The 17,491-nt window shown below is 38.4% G+C and overlaps 1 protein-coding gene across 1 annotated transcript in view; it reads left to right on the top strand.

The window, feature by feature from the left end:
* The window catches only part of LOC128642528 (arf-GAP with SH3 domain, ANK repeat and PH domain-containing protein 2), a 431,344-nt gene that overhangs the window by 296,813 nt on the left and 117,040 nt on the right, over positions 1-17,491 (top strand). The window lies entirely within an intron of this gene.

Here is a 17,491-nt window from a genome sequence, read left to right as displayed (position 1 = left end):
TGCCATATATAAATAACATTGTACTCCCTCTCGTGAAGTCAGCATGGATTGGCTAAAAAGCATGTCTGTCAAAAGAACTGATATAAGGGACAGTCAACAAAGGCTTAGATACAAGGTAATCACAGAGGTAAAATGTATATTAATATAACAGTGTTGGTTATGCAAAATTGGGGATTATCTATCTTTTTAAACAATACAAATTCTGGAGTAGACTGTCCCTTTAAGTAAATGATCACTGATTTACAGACATGATAAATCATTAAGAAACCATTTAAAATGTTATTTCAGAATAATGGAAAAAGAAGATGGAGTTTAAACTTTTCAATTAGCTAATGGAGATGGATAATAAAATATGAATTTAAATCCACTTACTCTATTCATCCCTTTCTCACTTTAAAGGTCCATAATAAAAGCACTCCAATATCTTACTAATAATATATATATGCAACCTTAAACACAATCACCAAGATTTAGAGTTTTGCGGCCGAAGGGGTGCGTTAGCTACGCGTCTTTTTTTTCTAGCGCTGCTTCTAAACAACGCTGGTATTGAGAGTTCTCTGAATGGCTGTGTTAGGCTCCAAAAAGAGAGCGTTGAGCCAAATTTACCGCCACTTCAACCCTCAATACCAGCGTTGCTTACGGTAGCGGCTAGCTGGAAAAACGTGCTCGTGCACGATTCCCCCATAGGAAACAATGGGGCAGTTTGGGCTGAAAAAAACCTAACACCTGCAAAAAAAGCAGCGTTCAGCTCCTAACGCAGCCCCATTGTTTCCTATGGGGAAACACTTTCTAAGTCTGCACCTAACACCCTAACATGAACCCCGAGTCTAAACACCCCTAACCTTACACTTATTAACCCCTAATCTTCCGCCCCCGCTATCGCTGACCCCTGCATATTATTATTAACCCCTAATCTGCCGCTCCAGACACCGCCGCAACCTACATTATACCTATGTACCCCTAATCTGCTGACCCTAACATTGCCAACACCTACATAATATTTATTAACCCCTAATCTGCCCCCCCCCCCCGTCGCCGATACCTTACTACACTTATTAACCCCTAATCTGCCGACCGGACCTCGCTGCTACTCTAATAAATGTATTAACCGGGGCGTATTTAGGTTTTGTGCTGCCCTAGGCACTCAAAATTCTGCTGCCCCCCCCACCCCCCACCCCACCCCAGGTTTAAGGCCTTTTTTTAGACATAATATTTTTGGGGCAGGATGTAAAAAAATTAAAAAATATATATATTTTTAAGTAGATGTTCACCATGTCTTAATATATATAAGATTATATAGACATTATTTTGCAAGTCAGATGATTAAAGTGTTTATATCAGAAAAAAATATCCTTCACTGTATGATAGTTTGTCAGTAGGTAGTTGTTTAACCTTTAACATCTTCTTTGGTGATTGACAGTTATTTAAGCAAAATATCTGCTTGGATAAATATGTAATGAATATAAAAACTGGCCTTTAAAAGTACTTAAAAAATACAACAGTAGTTATGATAGGTTTAGGAATTGTATCCTAGGGGATAAAGTCACATGATACAATCATAATAAAGTATATACTTGTATTGTTTCTGAATATATTAAATACATACAACATATTTTCAGTTATGTTTTAAGTCACATAGTTGTATAGATTCAGCAATAAATACTTATTCTTTGCATGTATGACAGATAGACAAACAGTAAATGTACAAGTATTTAGCGACTAATCTGTTTAAGTATTTTAATGCCTAATGAAGATGTATTGAAGGGAGAAAGGCATATGCTGTTTCACAGTGGTCACGTTGTAGAGCACACTGCACTGTGTAGTCTGTGTGAGTCTCAATCACGCGGTGGAGCCAGGAAGAATACTGCATTCCCTCTCAGTCCAGGCCAGGCTGCGCAAGTGAGCTCCGCCTCCACTGTCACCACGTCATACGCACCCACATACAATCCCATAGGATAGCAATAGCCGGGCCAGCCATTTAAGTCATTAGTAATTGGTTGATTTAGCCACCCGGCCCTGAGTTCAAAAGAGTGGCCCTAGGGACTCAAAAGTCTGCTGCCCCTTAAAAATCTGCCGCCCTAGGCACCGGCCTTGTTGGCCTATGCCTTAATACGCCCCTGAAGCTAAGTCTAACCCTAACACCCCCCTAAATTAAATATAATTTTAATCTAACGAAATAAATTAAATATTATTAACTAAAGTATTCCTATTTAAAGCTAAATACTTACCTGTAAAATAAACCCTAATATAGCTACAATATAACGAATAATTATATTATAGCTATTGTAGGGTTTATTTTTATTTTACAGGCAACTTTGTATTTATTTTAACTAGGTACAATAGCTATTAAATAGTTATTAACTATTTAATAGCTACCTAGTTAAAATAATTACAAAATTACCTGTAAAATAAATCATAACCTAAGTTACAATTAAAAGAAAAAGAATGGCAGGCACTACTCGGGGGTGAAATTCAAACAGCAGTTTATTAGTTTAAGCCACACATAAACAAAAACAGGCTTAAAATAACTCCAGCAACATACGGACAGAAGGGTAGACACAGAGGGACAGACTGCCTGATGCATTTCGCGCCCCCTAGTGGCGCTTAATCACTAGGGGGCGCGAAACGCGCCAGGCAGTCTGTCCCTCTGTGTCTACCCTTCTGTCCGTATGTTGCTGGAGTTATTTTAAGCCTGTTTTTGTTTATGTGTGGCTTAAACTAATAAACTGCTGTTTGAATTTCACCCCCGAGTAGTGCCTGCCATTCTTTTTCTTTGGATTACATACTTTGGGCCTGATCTCCCTGGCTACGGCACTCCGGACTAACTGATTCATTATTGGAGGACCCTGTGACCCTGTGGTCTATCCGTAGTTCCGGTTCCGGATTAGTGCAGCCGCACGCCGAACTTCCCTTCTAAGTTACAATTAAACCTAACACTACACTAGCAATAAATTAATTAAATAAATTACCTACAATTACCTACAATTAAATAAACTAAACTAAATTACAAAAAAAACAAACACTAAATTACAAAAAATAAAAAAAGATTACAAGAATTTTAAGCTAATTACACCTACTCTAAGCCCCCTAATAAAATAACAAAGCCCCCCAAAATAATAAAGGTCCCTACCCTATTCTAAATTAAAAAGTAACCAGCTCTTTTACCAGCCCTTAAAAGGGCTTTTTGCGGGGCATGCCCCAAAGTAATCAGCTCTTTTGCCTGTCAAAAAAAACACAATACCACCCCCCCAACATTAAAACCCACCACCCACATACCCCTACTCTAACCCAAACCCCCCCTTAAATAAACCTAACACTACCCCTCTGAAGATCTTCCTACCTTGAGTCGTCTTCACCCAACCAGGCCGAAGTCTTCATCCTATCCGGGCAGAAGAGGACATCCAGACCAGCAGACATGTTCATCCAAGCGGCATCTTCTATCTTCATCCATCTGGAGCGGAGCAGAGCCATCTTCTTCCAGCCGACGCGGATCCATCCTTCTTCACCGACGCCTACTCACCGAATGAAGGTTCCTTTAAGGGACGTCATCCAAGATGGCGTCCCTCGAATTCCGATTGGCTGATAGGATTCTATCAGCCAATCTGAATTAAGGTAGGAAAAATCTGATTGGCTGATTGAATCAGCCAATCCGATTCAAGTTCAATCGGATTGGCTGATCCAATCAGCCAATCAGATTGAGCTTGCATTCTATTGGCTGTTCCGATCAGCCAATAGAATGCGAGCTCAATCTGATTGGCTGATTGGATCAGCCAATCCGATTGAACTTGAATCTGATTGGCTGATTCAATCAGCCAATCAGATTTTTCTTACCTTAATTCCGATTAGCTGATAGAATCCTATCAGCCAATCGGAATTCAAGGGACGCCATCTTGGATGACGTCCCTTAAAGGAACCTTCATTCGGCGAGTAGGCATCGGTGAAGATGGATGGATCCGCGTCGGCTGGAAGAAGATGTCTCCGCTCCGGATGAAGATAGAAGATGCCGCTTGGATGAAGATGTCTGCCGGTCCGGATGTCCTCTTCTGCCCGGATAGGATGAAGACTTCTGCCGGTCTGGATGTCCTCTTCTGCCCCATCGGATGAAGACTTCGGCCCGGTTGGGTGAAGACGACTCAAGGTAGGGAGATCTTCAGGGGGGTAGTGTTAGGTTTATTTAAGGGGGGGGTTTGAGTTAGAGTAGGGGTATGTGGGTGGTGGGTTTTAATGTTGGGGGGTGGTATTGTGTTTTTTTTTGACAGGCAAAAGAGCTGATTACTTTGGGGCATGCCCCGCAAAAAGCCCTTTTAAGGGCTGGTAAAAGAGCTGGTTACTTTTTAATTTAGAATAGGGTAGGGACCTTTATTATTTTTGGGGGCTTTGTTATTTTATTAGGGGGCTTAGAGTAGGTGTAATTAGCTTAAAATTCTTGTAATCTTTTTTTATCTTTTGTAATTTAGTGGGGGGTTTTTTGTAATTTAGTTTAGTTTATTTAATTGTAGGTAATTTATTTAATTAATTTATTGTTAGTGTAGTGTTAGGTTTAATTGTAACTTAGGTTAGGATTTATTTTACAGGTAATTTTGTAATTATTTTAACTAGGTAGCTATTAAATAGTTAATAACTATTTAATAGCTATTGTACCTAGTTAAAATAAATACAAAGTTGCCTGTAAAATAAAAATAAACCCTACAATAGCTACAATATAATTATTCGTTATATTGTAGCTATATTAGGGTTTATTTTACAGGTAAGTATTTAGCTTTAAATAGGAATACTTTAGTTAATAATATTTAATTTATTTCGTTAGATTAAAATTATATTTAACTTAGGGGTGTGTTAGGGTTAGACTTAGCTTTAGGAGTTAATACATTTATTAGAGTAGCGGCGAGGTCCGGTCAGCAGATTAGGGGTTAATAAGTGTAGTTAGGTAGCAGCGACGTTGGGGGGGCAGATTAGGGGTTAATAAATATTATGTAGGTGTCGGCGACGTTAGGGGCAGCAGATTAGGGGTTCATAGGGATAATGTAGGTGGCGGCGGTGTGCGGTCAGCAGATTAGGGGTTAAAAATATTTATTATAGTGGCGGCGATGTGGGGGGACCTCGGTTTAGGGGTACATAGGTAGTTTATGGGTGTTAGTGTACTTTAGAGCACAGTAGTTAAGAGCTTTATAAACCGGCGTTAGCCCAGAAAGCTCTTAACTACTGACTTTTTTCTGCGGCTGGAGTCTTTTCGGTAGAGGGTCTACTGCTCACTTCAGCCAAGACTCTAAATACCGGCGTTAGGAAGATCCCATTGAAAAGATAGGATACGCAATTGGCGTAAGGGGATCTGCGGTATGGAAAAATCGCGGCTTGAAAGTGAGCGGTAGACCCTTTCCTGCCTGACTCTAAATACCAGCGGGCGGCCAAAAGCAGAGTTAGGAGCCCTTAACGCTGCTTTTGACGGCTACCGCAGAACTCTAAATCTAGGCGAATATTTTTTTTATTTACATTTTTTTTTAAATCCTTACTTTAAACTCAGTCAAATAGTCCCTTTCATCCTCATTTCCAAACACCCCTGAAATTGGCATTTTTTTATTTCGACCCCTATACACATGCTGATTAGACAGGGGAGCGTGCGTGCACTAACACTCTTCCACTCTTCCACTGCCATACACGGCTTCTCTTGTAAAGAGCATTATAAGCTTTGAGTGATGGCTTGTTGGTTGCTACAGCAACCGTGGGCAGTGCGGTCCAATGTGCACCAGCACGGAGAGACTGGATCTGAGTTCGAGGGACATGTGAGAATAATGCTGCAGCCTGAACTCACACAGACAGCAGGGAAGAGAATGCAGAATAACTGATGTGCGTACGCTCCGAAATACAGGTCGGTCTTGCGACTCAGTGTTTCACTAGAGTTAGATATCGTGGGTTTTTGGGGCAGTGGAAAATAATATACATTTTAAATAAACATATCTATAAAATTGTATAAAAGATTTAATTAATTTACATAGGAAAATGTTTAACTCAGAGATGCACTATACAACTGTATTTGGTTAAAAACGACTATAATGTCCCTTTAAGGGGGCGGTTGAGGGCGAACTATTCTGTGGCTTTGCTTCTCCGGCATAGGGGTCAAAAGAGAAACATTTCTAAAGGATTGGAATTGACACCATAGGACCTAAGCAAAACTTACACTAGAATTTCCCTTGATCCTTTCGCATATTTTGTGGGTCTAGGCCTTTCACCATGTTTTAATAAATAAATATACAAGTGCAAAAATAAAATGTGTTAGAGAATTTTATTTTTGCACCTTTGCTTGTATATAACCATGTGCTTAACCTCTACACAGGGGTTAACTGTAATGCTCGTGGGATACTCCTCTATCAGACCGAACTCAGCCAGTAGTCTTGTTATCCTGGCATCGAGCCAGAATGATAGGGAATATCCCAGAGCAGAGGTTTGCAAGATGGGGTAAGTGGCACTCACCACAGGCAGGACAGTACTCGGCGGCAACAGGCAGGAAAACAGAGAAAGGTAGTTCAGGGGAAAACCACCAGAAAGGTTAGATAGGCAGGACCTGGCAACAGCAAGGCAGTCCAGAGGCAAACCACTAGGAAGGTCAGGCAGGCAGGGTTTGGCAATAGTAAGGCAGTCCAGAGGTAAACAACTAGGATGGTCAGGCGGCAGGGTTTGGCAACAGTAAGGCAATCCAGAGCAATAGGGGTTAACAGGCAGAGTGGTCAGACAAGCAGATAGGTAGGGCTGAAGTTACTTACATAGGTGCCAGATTCACGCCACAGGAGATCCTGACCGACTTATGGATGGGGAAGCGTGTGACGATGATGTCACTGCCGCACGCAGAGAGGAGCCGACTCCGCCCTAGGCAACGAGCAGACAGCAGGCTCCGCGTCCCTAGCAACAGCTAGAATGGCGTGACATTAATACATAATGGGCTAGATTACAAGCCCTAACAAGCTTACTCGCATGCAAAGCCGATCGTATTTACTCAAGTACGCTAATCTGATATATATTATGAATATTTCCCATTCCAATGTTCTTCACATAGCAGAATATGTTCTAATTATTCCTAAATACATATTTCTCTCTATATATACAATGTTGTTTAAAAATAATTTTTATTAGCTAGTTTTATTATGAATGTAACTGTACTTTTAAATGTAGTTTTTGATGTGTTTTTTTTATTTATTATTTTATTTAGATATCAGCAGTAATTTACAGAAACAGATAACATAGGAATCACAAAAATCAAACAGTTCAAAATTGTTTTACATTTAAATCAGGAGCAGTTAGCAAATAAATGTTCTGATGGATTTTATCTTAAATAAACAGCCCAATCATAAAATACCAAAACAAAAAAAAAACAGAAAAGACAAAAAAAAAAAAAAAAAAAAAAGGGGGGGGGGAGGATAAAAGAAGAGAAGGAGGAGGGCAGGGCAAAAAAGAGGAAGGGGAGAGACAAGGACAAACCAGGAGAGATCCACTCCCCCCCCCCCCCCCAGCGGAGCCAGAAACTGGGGAAGAGAATACATATATATGAGACCAGAGGAATCCCAGAAAATCATCTCAGCTCATCTCAGCTGATAGATTGTTACCAGACACCCAGAAGCACCAGTTCCGAGTTTCTGAATGGAAATATTAGGTCATTCATCTCTGTATCAGGCAATGACCTGATAAAGGCTGACCATTTGGCAAAAAAATGCCTGGTGTCGGAATCATTATCTAAATTAATGTCCCTTTGTTCTAGCAAGCATTGTTTTTTCAGGCAGTTCTTGATCTCTGGAATAGATGGAGCTACTCTTAATTTCCAATTTTTAAGAATAAGGTATCTGGTTGCCAGTATAGAGAGAAATATCAGTTTATCATATGGACTGTGGTGCTTTATACCGAAGATGATCTGTTGCTGTGTAAGAGCCAAATGAGAGATTTTTAGAGTTTTATTGAACCAGAACTCTAGCTTCCACCAAAGATGCCTTATTTTAGGACAGCTCCAGATCATGTGCATTAAATCAGCTGCAGGGAGCTAACATTTTGGGCATTTATTGAAACTAAGGTTATGAATTTTGTGGCCCTTTTCGGGGGGTAAAATATGCATTATGTAAGGCTGATAGAGTCCCCTGGGCTACTTTGCAAATTGAAGTTTGGACAATTTTTATATCAATATTTGATTGAGGTAACAATCGGTTCCATAAGGAAGTAATTTTCTACAGTTCTAATTCACCCTTGCTGAGTTTGATTAACTGATAGCACATAGAAATGGATCTGACACCATTTTTGAACAAAGTGAGCCAGCTCTCTAGCTTACCCAGAGTCCAGTTCCATCCTGTCTCACTCATCAACTCACAGAGGAGATGTCTGCTTTGCAGATATGCAAAGAATTCCTTGTTCTTAATTTGAAACTCTGTTTTTTTTTTTTTTTATAATTCTTTTTTTTCTTTTATTCATCAAAAGTAAAGACAATACAATTCTTCAGATAACACAACAGAAATGTATCAGACACATATTCAATCTGTATCAATAATAAAAAACAAACCTTTACATTATAAGTCTTCAGTGTAATTGATTAAACATACTAAACGTAAAATAACAAACAAAAAAAAGGGAGAAGGGAAAAAAAAAAAAAAAAAGAAAAAAAAAGGGAAAACCCCCCTGACTCCCCCCCCCCGCCCCTTCAACAAAATAATACCTTACCGCTACCTTCACGTCCAAAACACAACTACCGATAGATGGCGAATTACACAACCGTGTTTATCCAGGATACCGGAAATACCCCTAATACAACAAATTCAGCAAAGCAGACCGTAGATCGGACAGGGGCAAGAATCTGCTTTTGAATCTGGAGGGGATATGACAAAATGATTGGTAACCAACCCTGTAAAAACTCCTTGGTTCTCTTCTCAGAAGCCTCCGAGAGATGATATGACTCAAATACAATTTGGCCTTGGATTTCTTTACAAGACCTCTCAAGGCTCGGTGCTCTCTTAGCTTTCCAATTTAACAGGACAAGATGAAGAACTGCTAGAATAATCGTATTCAACGTATATATCATTGCTGCCGAGTTTCTATGTGCTTCTGTAATAAGTAAAACCACATTTTGAAGTGTAAGAACAAAATTTGCCCCGTATAATATGTTAAACCAATGAACCACTTTATGCCATAACTGGTTGATTTTGGGACAGAACCAAAACATATGGAATAGATCAGCCCTAGAATTTGAGCATCTGGGACATTTATTTGATCCAGTGTCAGAAAATTTTTGTAATTTAAGCGGATGCAAATAAAAATTATTCAGGAGCTTCAAATGTGATTCCTTCCAGGACACCGAAACCCTACACTTATGAACCATATTGCAACTCTGAATGATCTTCTCCTCAGTGATATCGGTAATAACCGGAAGCAACCAAGTACTTATGCTGTGCAAATGCTTATCGCTTTGTTTAGAAAGCATAATATCATATATTAAGGAGATAGAGGAATTTCCCATACTGAATTTCTTAATTAAGATTCTAATAACAGACCATTCCGGTGACATACTATTCTCCCAATTTTGCTCACGTTTGAAATGGCGAATCTGGAAATACGCAAACAAGTCAGAACTAGGAAGATCATAAATTTGAAACAGAGACTCAGCAGTCTGAACCAAATTATCAGCCCCCAATAATTGCTTGACAAACAACAGCCCCTTGTTCCCCCATGATTTAAACACCTTATGATAAATACCCGGGATAAAATTAGGGTTTCCCTGAATAGGAAGATATTCTGAAACAGAGGGATCCACTCCTAGACAAATACAGAACTTCTGCCACGCAACCACAACATTTTTAAAGGATCCCAATTTACTGATGTTGGATGGCAGCTGTTTTGTATTACAATGTAACAGTGCACCCAGTGCGAATGGATGAATATAAAAGGCTTCCTCTTGACTAACTGCTAACCTGTTAGTTTCCGCCACCCAATCCACGGCAAATTTCACCAATGCAGCCATATTATAGAACCTGACATCAGGCAGAGCCAACCCGGCACGGTTTGTCTTTTGCATGAGCTTAGCTAGTGCAATCCTAGGTCTCTTATCTTTCCAGATAAATTTAGAAAAATCACTGTATAACTTTCTAATATCTGAACTGGAAATAAAGAGAGGAAGATTCTGTAGCACATAGAGAAGACGAGGGAAAACAATCGTTTTTATTAGCTTTACCTTTGCCGAAATTGACAGCGGAAATGAAGCCCATAACTGCAGATCTATTTTAATTTTTTTCAGTAAGGGAACAAAATTCGCAACATACCATAATTTCGTATTTTTATGCAACTCGAGTCCCAAATAACTAATTGCATTGACAACCTTAAATGGGAATTTTTCCAAACCGGACGAGTTATTGCCCATATACATGAGTTCACTCTTTTCTAAATTCACCAAGTAACCGGAGAAAGAGCTAAACTGAGAGAGGAGTTGAAGAATAACTGGGATTGATTGAAAGGGCTTATCTACAAAAATCAGCATATCATCAGCATAGAGAAGGGTTTTTAAACGGTGAGAGCCCAATGAAATTCCTGTCAATACATCGCGAAATCTGACCGCTAAGGGTTCTAGCGCCACATTAAACAGGAGGGGAGATAATGGACACCCCTGCCTAGTACCTCGATGTAAAACAATCCCCTGTGAGCGAATCCCATTAACCAGGAGAAAAGAAATTGGTTTACAATAAATTTTATGAATAAAGAGAATAAAGTTGCCAGAAAAGCCAAATTTCTGTAATGAAGAAAATAAATGCTCCCAGACAATGGAATCAAAAGCCTTGACTGCGTCGAGGGTTAAGACTGCAGAATCAAGAATTCCGTCATTACAAGGCTCTGGTTCCAAATTCGACATGTAATCCAAAAAAGTCATAACCTTTCGAATATTCCGCGACGAGTTCCTAGCGGTCATAAAACCGGTCTGATCCTGATGGATCAAGTTCTGCAGGCAGTGATTCAGTCTAGAAGCGATAATACCAGCCAGAAGCTTGTAATCAGTATTGAGTACTGATATTGGCCTGTATGAGGCCATGTTCTCTGGATTTTTATTTTTTTTCGCAATGAGTGAGATATTAGCTGCAGCAAAGTTTTCCGAGATCCCATTTTCAGAAAGATAATAGTTATTGAAAATAGCCTCTAATGTAGGCAGCAGTTCTTCCTTAAGCAATTTATAAAATTCGTCCGGGAACCCGTCAGGGCCGGCAGCCTTATTAAGCTTAAGATTATCAATGGCTGTACCAATCTCCTCACGCGATATCGGCTGATTCAGCACAGCCAACTCATCTGCTTGAATCTTAGGAATACTTATAGCCGACCAAAAGGACTCTTGGTTATTGTGGTCGGCAGCGACGGCCGAATATAATTCTTGATAGTACTTAAAAAATTCCTGGGAAATCTCTGCCGGCTTAAAAAACCTGTCCTCGCCATTTTTTATAACAGCGATATAATTTCTTTTTTTTCTATTCTTAGTCAAGCGGGACAGATGCTTCGCTGAACACCCGTGAAAACTCCTATATTTAAGATTTAATCTTGCTTCTTCCTCCAACGATTTCTGCTTTATATAGATCTCTCTTTCCTTCCTAGCCTCAAGATACACTGCCCAGTTTAATGGGGAGGGATCCGACTGAATGTCCCTGTAGGCGGCTCTGGTTCTTGCAACAAGGGAACTCCCCTGTTCCTTAATTTTTTTTGCGCGCAAGCTCATATAAGCTATTATTTTACCTCGAATCACTGCTTTAGCCGCCTCCCAATAAACCTCTGTCTTATGACTGAAATTCGAGTTAAATAAAACATACTCATGCCAGGTAGTCTTAATCCATGATGAAAAACTAGGGTTAGTATATAAAAAACGAGGGAAGCCAAAGACCCGTGTTTGTGAACGTGCCTCATAAGTATCAAGAATCGATAAAGAGATTATAGCGTGATCTGATACCAAAAATTCCCCAATTCCCGTTTTAAGCTGGAAGACTGTCAGTGCTTCCGCGATTAAAAAGAGATCAATCCGCGAGAATGTCCTGAACGACTTGGATTCGCACGTGTAGGCTCTGATTAAAGGATTTTGCAAACGCCAAATATCAGTCAATGTTAATTTAATACAAAAATTTTTAAAGTAATTGGCGTGATACTTATATTTAGCGTCATTCTTTCTTGAAAAACGGTCTAGTTCTGGACTCATAGTAGCATTAAAGTCCCCACAGATAATTAAATTCTCCCTTATAAAGGGAAAAATTATGTTTTGGATCCGGTCCCAAAATTTTACTGAAAATTTATTGGGGGCATAAATATTACAAAATATATATTTAACGGATTTTATCAATACCTGTAACAACATATAACGGGCCGAAGAATCAAACTCAACTTTCGTAACTTGATAATCCAAATCTTTATGAAAAAGAACCGCAACTCCTCGCTTTTTAGTTGGAGAAGATGAGGCCAGTACCTCGCCAAACCATCTCATTTTAAGCTTAGCCGCTTCTAATGCATCTAAATGAGTCTCTTGCAGAAAAACCACATCTGGCTTTTCTACAGCCAATGTTTTAATAACCAATTTGCGCTTAGCGGGAGAGGATATCCCCCCACATTCCACGAAAGAATTCTACAGCCCACTGATATTATTCTCCATTCTCATTAACACGCCAAGCCCTGGAAAGGATACGCAACTGGCAATAACATCCGAGGGGTGGGGGAGGGACGAGGAAGAGGGGGTGAGAAGGAGAGGGAGAAAAAAAAAAAAAAAAAAAAAAAGGGGAAAAAATGGGGGAAAGAAACAACCCAAAATATTTGTCAGTGATCTCACTTTCAGCAATTTTTGAAAGACAAATTTTAACATATGCATATTTCTCATACAATAACAAAATATCCGTAGTACACATTGCAGAAATAAAAACAGCAGATAAAAATCACAAGATAAACCAAAGCCTGAAAAATCACAAAATAAACCAAGACCTGAACAATCACACCTTCTAAGGAAAATATATAGACCTAGGCTGGCCTAAAAAAAGGAGAAAAAAAAGAAAAAAAAAAGAAACCCTGACTTGATAATGGATCTAACTTTAGGACTCTAAGGTTCTCAGGAACTCTTTAACCTCCAGGACTTCGTTAAAAATAAATTTGGCTCCCTTATTTTCCCCTATAATTTTAGCAGGATAAAATAGACTAGCTTTAATACCCTTAGAGATCAGCTGTGAACAATACGGTGCCATAAGTCTTCTGCGAGCGGAAGTTTCCGCCGAGAAGTCCTGGAACAGCAAAATCTTGCTGTTCCCGAATTCTAATGAACCAGCTTTCTTTGCTAACTTCAGGATCTCTAGCTTATCCTGAAATTTTAACAACTTAAAAATACACATCCTGGGTTTACCCAAGCCACCAGCTGAGTCCCTTCTGGGACCCACTCTGTGGGCTCTCTCGATTGCTAGGGGGAGGAGCTGAGATGGAAACCCGATAGCAAGGGGGAGGGTGGAGGAAGTAAATTTAACCAAATCCTCAAATTCTAGTGTTTCTGGTAAACCTATAACCCTAATGTTGTTGCTCTAAAACTATACAAATATGTCAGATGTTAAACAACACAATGTACAGGGTGACTAGAATAGAGTACAATACTCCCCTCTTAAATGACCGCTGCTCTCTAACAGTCTCTCCCAACCGGACTGTGAGTAGAAAGTGAATCAGATATATAGAGGCGCTGATCTTGAATCTCGTGTATATGGACGTACACACTGAAGAAAGAAAAACTTGGCTTGTGATTTGCAGAAGTTAACAACAAATTAATGTGCAGTATACTCACTCCGAAAAATTCAGAGTTCAGCTTCTTCGAAAGGTTTTTCTGTCTCAACTTTCCCAATTTCCACACTGTATTTGTGTCTGTGGATAATGAAAATTGCACTGCAGGTAATTGAATCTTTTACTTGATAAAAAGTGCAATATACTCACTCCGATAAATTTCGGAATCCGGCTCCTCAGAACGTATTGTGTAGTTTGAAATTACTTCCAAAAAGGCAGCAAAAATACTTGTTGTGGTAAAAAACAAATATTTATTAAAACATAATAAAATGCTCTTATTTATCTTGGCTCTACGCGTTTCAACGACAGTGTCGTCTTTTTCAAGAGCAGTAAAAACAATTGGAAGTGCTGCCTTTGGAGTGTTTACAGGTGTATTTATACAGGTAATCATTGTTCCTGTTCCGGTGATAAACACCGGAATAGGACTCACAAATAAAATATTTTAATTTTGTATTTATTCCAATCCGATTGTGTTTTGAGAATGATATTTATTTATTTTGTATTTAAGCTTTTGGCGCTTAAATTCTCAATAATTTATCAAATCGGATTGGTATAAATGAAAAAAAAGCTTTTTGGCCAATCAGAGGGGAGAAAAATAAAGTTCCCTTTCAAGTCCTGGTTTTAAGCAGTTTCTTTTCAGGTCCGCCAGATGATGCGTGGTCATATGTTCTCATCAATCAGATAGAGAGCGTTGTTTTCAATGCTTCGTATGTAAAGGCCTGGCTCCGATTTGTCCAATAAGTTCCGTATCACATGTCTCGGATTGACCAATCTCTCTGTGAGCGACATTTTACTATGTTCCATTGATAGCCAGTGTTTTGGATTCTCTAGGGAGTATGTAATGAAAAGTGCAAGTCACTTTGAATCATATATATTACAGACATAGACAACTTCGTGATAATATTTCACAAAAATCTTGGGTTACAACCTTTTCAATTTCTTTTGAATATTAATTAGTGCAACATGCACTCGAATATCGATGTTGCCATCAAATGTATAAACTTTGCCATCAAATATAAATTTTAAATATAAATTTCGCCATCAAGTATAAATTTTGCCATCAGATATAAATTTTGCCATCAAATATAAATTTATCTTCACATATAATTTCTGAACAGAATCACAGTAATATTATATATGTAATTGGGATAAATATTAGACTATTTGAAATATACTGAAACCTAAACAGAATAAAATGATATATTAAATATATTAAATATAACATAAAATAAAACAAAATAAAAATAAAATAATGTTAAATTATATGAATGCTGCCACTCTGATATCTTTATTTAAACCATAATGTCCATATGTTTTTAATGTGTGTATCCACCATAATTCTCTTCTATTGAGTTCTTTTTCTATCTCTCCCCCTCTCCAGTGTAATGAAACCTTCTCTATACCTATCCATGATAGATGTTTTTTATCGTATAGAGGACAATTATTATAGTGTAAAGGGACACCATGATCTTCTTTTTCTTTTTCAATTTTATTAAGGTGTTCTAATATACGAGTTTTAGCAAATCTTGAAGTTTGTCCTAAATATTGAATCTGACAATTACACTGAAGTAAATATATTATATTTTTGGTTTTACAAGTGATGAAATCTTTTATTGTGTATGATTTATTTGTTACTGAAGAAGTGAATGTCTTATGTGTCTTTTTAGTATAATTGCATGCTTTACAATGTCCACATGTATAAAATCCTGTTAAATTGGCAATTTGGATAGGTTTAGGTGGCTTCATCCCCTTGATAAGGGAAGGTGCCAATTTTTGTTTGAAGTTTGTTCCCTTCCTGAAAGTTATCAAAGGTTTATTTGGAATGATATTATTTAAGTATTCATCATTTTTTAGAACATTCCAATGTTGATTTATAATATGTTTGATCTGTTTATGTCCACTATTGTATGTAGTAATGAATCTTGGAAAATTTGGATTATTGGTACTTTTTTTGTCAGTGTTCAGTATTAAAGAATCTCGATTCCTGTTTCCCACTTCAACTCTATCTTGTTCTAATGTGTTGCTGTCATAGCCTTTTTGCTCAAATCTTTCTTTAATTATCTTAGATTGGGTATTGAAATCATCTGTGGTATCACAATTTCTTCGTATACGGAGAAATTGTCCTTTAGGGATTGCTTTTAGCCAGGTTGGATGGTGTTCACTGTCTCTCCTTATATAAGTGTTCATGTCACAGCTTTTGAAAAAGGTCCTAGTGTGTATATTTCCTGCTTCAACAAAAATTGTTAAGTCTAGAAAATTAATGTGAGTTTTATTGAATTCAGGTGTTAGTATTATACCCATATTATTTTCATTCAGATAAGAGACAAAGTTATTTGATGCAGTCTCGTCCTTGTTCCAAATACATAGAACATCATCTATGTAGCGCCGCCAGGACACCAGGCCCACCCCAGCCACGCCACATGACCATACATAAGTGTGTTCAAAGTGGTCCATGTAAATATTGGCGTAGCTTGGGGCGAATCTGGTGCCCATGGCGGTGCCACATATCTGAAGATACTGTTTACGTTCTGAGGAGCCGGATTCCGAAATTTATCAGAGTGAGTATATTGCACTTTTTATCAAGTAAAAGATTCAATTACCTGCAGTGCAATTTTCATTATCCACAGACACAAATACAGTGTGGAAATTGGGAAAGTTGAGACAGAAAAACCTTTCGAAGAAGCTGAACTCTGAATTTTTCGGAGTGAGTATACTGCACATTAATTTGTTGTTAACTTCTGCAAATCACAAGCCAAGTTTTTCTTTCTTCAGTGTGTACGTCCATATACACGAGATTCAAGATCAGCGCCTCTATATATCCGATTCACCTAATGTTGTTGCGCCTGGAGCGATCTTCAAGATCCTCCAGGCGCGACTGCATACTATTAAGTTTAACTTCCTGGGCCTGAATAATAGCCTCTTGGGCTGTCAGCCTATCTTCTGCGGCAGAAATTCTATTTTCTGCTTCCCCAATTCTCTGTGAAAACTGTTTGACTTCTGTTGAAAGTGTAATTAATTCAGCAGAAATACCTCCCAGGTCTTTTTTAATACCCTCAAACTGGGGAGAGAAAATTGCTGTTAGTTGAGTGATCAGAACCTAGGTATCAATTACTGTAGATATACCTTCTGAGGATATGTCTACACTCGTGTCGCCACATTTGGTATTTTTTTTATCCCTGGGTTTAACAGGCATTTTGGGTGAAATATTGTTAGCGTGCGTTATAAATTTTTCCATGGATAGTGAAAAACACAAAATAATAACATAAATAAATGCTGTGCAGAATAAATAAGAAATTGGTCCCCGTTATGGGGAAAAAACAATAGTGAAACCACAATTAGTGAAGTAAAAATCAGCCACACAAAAATATGTTTAACTCTGTTTTTTTTTTTGTTTTTGTTTTTTTCCTTCTCTTCCTCTCCCTACTTCCTACCCTTTACCCCCTACTCTCTCCTTTACCTTCTTACTCTTTTAAGTGTACACTGACAATAGTGCTCATGCGTGAATATGGTGTATATAATATCATTCAAAAGAAAATAACACAAAAAGAACCATAGTACATAGACTTTTTACACTAAAGCCTGAAAAAGAAAAGAAAAAATACAGTGATTGTGTATTCTGTGGAAGTGAAGTGACTTGGGCAAAAGCCCATAGACAAATGCCTGCGTTTTTATACTTTGAGCAACCAAGAAATGATCAGAG

The sequence above is a fragment of the Bombina bombina genome, chromosome 1, assembly GCF_027579735.1.
Source record: "Bombina bombina isolate aBomBom1 chromosome 1, aBomBom1.pri, whole genome shotgun sequence".
In the NCBI taxonomy this organism is placed as follows: Eukaryota; Metazoa; Chordata; class Amphibia; order Anura; family Bombinatoridae; genus Bombina; species Bombina bombina.
The sequence above is the reverse complement of the archived record's forward strand: the minus strand, read 5'-3'. Positions and strand labels throughout refer to the sequence as shown.